Genomic DNA, 4,151 nt, shown 5'->3' on the forward strand with positions numbered 1-4,151 from the left:
ATAATGCTGACTTCATAAAAGAGTTCAGTAGCTAAAGTGTTTTGAATGAGACTGTCCCCTTCAATAGGCTTGGGTACGTGAACTCTTTGTTTCAAGTTGGTTGAACTCTCAAGGAAGTTTAGAAGTTATGGACTGGATGAAGGAGGTATATCATTAGAAATATGATTTGTGATTTGTGAATTAAAGAATTGATCCATTTTCAGTTCTCTTTCGCTTTCCTGCCTACAGCTTGAGATGTGAGTCCTCAGCACCCTGCTCCTTGGCAGATCAAATTTAAAGGAATATTTCTGATCACTCAGGGTCTCATGGCCTCCTTCTTTTCTCCTGTTTTGTTTTTCCTTTCCATACAGGAAGAATTTTGTGGCCAAAGTCAGATTTTTCCATTATTGACATACTGGAGGGGAACAGAGTCTGATTTGTAGCACAGGGTTTTAGCTAAGGAGGCAAAATGATCATTTGTTTCACAGCTGGCTGCTTTTGTAAAAGTATGAAAATCATGATTCCAGAGTGGAGAATTTTAAAAATACAGTTCTTCAAACAATTCAAAATAATTGGGAAATGTGTATGGGTTAGATTTTGTTTCTGAAAAACGGGTTCATTTTTCCTTCTAGCTTTTCCAAGAATGGTCTCGTGATGGTAAGACACAGTGCAGAAACATTCTCTAAAATGCCTTGGTGATTTCCCTGAGGCTGGCTGTCAGAAAACTGGAGCCCATTGCAGTAACACAGCTGCCTTGGAGAGTTCTCTTTGTATCTGGAGATCTCTCAGGTGGAGACAGCAGTCCCCGCTGCAAAATAGCCTCATGCTGAAAGCAAGTCATGTGACTCTTGAACATCTTAGCCAGTACATTATTGTCTGTCTTTCTTTTAATAGGGGGGTCCTAATTTGAACTGTATGAAATTATTCACACGCTAATCAAAACTAGTTTTTTTCAAGTGGAAACTTCTTCTTCAACGAACCTTCAAGGACAGATTGTCCTCTTGGTAAGTCAGACTTTCTCAAGTCCTTAAATTAATAAAACTTGTTTGCCATTTTAATTGTTTTACTTTTTATTATTTTTAATGTGCTATATATTATCCTCTGGCTCCCTCTCTTCCTTCCCTCTCCCCTCTTCGCTGACCTCCACAATTCCAGTTTACTCAGGAGGTCTTGTCTTTTTCTTCTTTCCATTTAGAGTCATGTATGTTGTAATGTGTGATTATCAGTGGTTCTAGACAAAAAGTAAAGAAAAACCATCAGAAAATTTACACCTCAGAAAACCTGGACAATGAAGTGAACCCCAAAAAACTAGTTTGCTATCTGAATTTTTTTTTCCTGTAGATTAAGTTAAAGAGTTAATTCACACACAATACAGTACACAGATATCTGTTCATTTTATCTTCTGACAGATTTTTCATTGGGAGAGCAGAGATAGAGTATGAATACAGTTCAGGTAGAATCACTCAGAATAATATTTTCTAGAAATTTTCTCTGGGACTGGGAAGTAAAAAAGCATTTCAAGAGACCTAAGCTACTTGTTTTACAGGATTCCTCCACTCTGTAGACATAGGGCATTTGGAGTTTTATTTATTTATTTATTTTTGCCTTGGAGCAGAACACATCCTTATTCAATGCAAGCAATCTTTTGGTTACAGAAATCAGAGCCCCTGATGGCAGCGGACAAAGTTATCTGGAACCTGTGTTAGAATGCTGGTATTAGCTTAGGGAGAGGGACTGAAGATAAGGTTTGACTCGTATTCCTATAAGGACCTCAGATATAGAAATGATGTAAAAAATCATACTTTCTTATGAAATTGTCAAAAATAAAAAAAATGAACAAAAGAAATAGAGAACATATGGACCCACAGGGAAACACTACTGCAGGACATACACAAAGAAAGAATTCATCATGACTAAACAATGAAGGACATGAAGAAAGAGCTGATGGAGTTTTCAGAACTAGTCAGCATTGTAATCTCCAAAACTTCTGTATCTGCTGGCCTGGACTGTAATTATTTTAGAAGTCATGCTGAAGTAATATGAGTTCCAGCTGTTTCAGTGTGTATAACTCAAATACAATTTAATGTTTGTTATTGAATCTATAAGACCAGTGAATACCTAAGGGCTTCCTCACACATTATTTATCTTGGAGCTTGTTGCAGTCTCACTCACAACCGCACAGGGTCTCTTTTCAGTGATATTGATTGCTCTGAAGTCTTCCAAATCCTCTGGTCATAGGTGATATTTTTCTTTTGTGATGCATTAATCTCTTTCACACTTTGCCTAGAGTGAAGAAGGTCAGGGAAATGGCACCAATTGTATGACGTGCAGTGGAATTAGTATAGGGTAAAAATGACTTTTCCCTGTATGTCACTCTTGTACCAACTCATAGGTGAGGATGGCCCTCCTGCTCCTCTTATCCAACATGAAGGTTAACTATAATTAAGGATGTTGGTAACTCATATCCTGGTATTTTGTCTATAGGGTCTGCAGAATTAGAGATAGTTATGGTAATTACCTGAGAGATCTTCCAGGACAAAAAAAAAACAAAAACAAAAAACAAAACAAAGCATACCAAACAGCCAGTCAAGTCAAAGGGCATGGGCTTATCAGATTTCCATATAGTTAGGGAGAGTTGTCACTCTGTAAAAACATATACAGAGAAAATCTTCCTGAATTTTTGGGAAAGTACAAATTATAAATAATGTAATTTATAGTAGAGGAAACAGTGATCTTCACTCAAGAAGGAGCTTGGCTTTGAATTTCCAACTCATGTCCCAATTCTACTGGTTATCTAGCAAAATTTTTCTCAAAATTTAAAGTAATTTTGTACTATGCTTAACAATAACAAAGGGTTCATAGAGATGCAATGTTAAAAGAACAGTTGCATAGGCTAATAAACCTCTGTCTTAGGTGAACTAGCTCAACTTCCTATTGTCATAACAGAAAAAATACACAGTTAAAAAGAAAAAAAATAAAAAACAAAGACAGCTGAATGGAAATGTGATGACATGTTGCTAACAAATTTTAAATACAAAATAGAGCAACATAATGAAGAATAGAATTGATAATGATATGGAGTATATTATAACTTATCCTGTAATATTTGACAAAAAATCTAGTTATACTATAAGAAATGACATAGGGAAAATTGTACAACAACCTTCTAATAACAGTAGTTTGAATAAATACAGAGGTTGTATATGAAATTTAGTCAACACGCTACAAAGAAAATACTTTGTGGTAAAGAACACTGTAAGAAAACAAAATAGAATCTGATTAGAAGTGAGAACAACTGAACAACTGAAATTTGGAGATGATAGTCAAATACTTAATTCTATTGTATAATCACGGCCCATTCATTGGTTATCAGCAGTGACTGAAAACTTTTCCTAAAAGTGAGAAGCTATAATCCCAGGGTCATGGAACATGTTGGAAGGGGATTTGACTCTGGAAATCTCAGAAACATGAAACAGCATATTCTTTACGTAGAATTTTGTATTTGTGTTAAATGTTGTTGAAATCCCATGGCACTTTTTGTAGAACTTTTGTTAACAGGGATAGAATCTTTTCGAATTGGGCATATGACTCAATTGCTAAAGAGCTTTTCTCCAGAGCTTGAGAAACAAAGTTGTGATCATCCTGAATCCAAGAATAAAGCCATGTGAGAGGACATGTTTCTAAAATCCCAACAATAATTATCTGGAAGATGGAGATATCTGTACCTCTGGAGTTGCAAGCCAACTATCTTCTCAACATGATAGTTTCAGATGAATGAGATACCTCATCATAAATACAGGGTGGAAAGTGACATTTGATTGCCATGTATGTAAAAATTGCAAACAATCACAAAAAATCACATCAGCATCCATTCAAACACACACACGTAAAGTATAGAATAATTTTAATTGTGTAAAGCTCCAAGTATTCCCCATTTTGAAACAAAAATTTAGGGATTTTAGACAGTCTTTGTAGACCTGATTCAGATGAACCTGCATCTTATCCTAAAAATGACCTCTTTCTGATAAAATCATATAACCAATAGTTACAGTATGATCAGAGGTCTATGAGTGAAAATAAGAGCTAAAGAAGCGTCTTTGTGCTTGCAAAACTATCAGTGAGCATAATCACAATTATATATATATATAATTACATATATTATATATATAATT

Source organism: Myodes glareolus, chromosome 3 (genome assembly GCF_982192425.1).
Source record: "Myodes glareolus chromosome 3, mMyoGla1.1, whole genome shotgun sequence".
NCBI lineage: Eukaryota > Metazoa > Chordata > Mammalia > Rodentia > Cricetidae > Myodes > Myodes glareolus.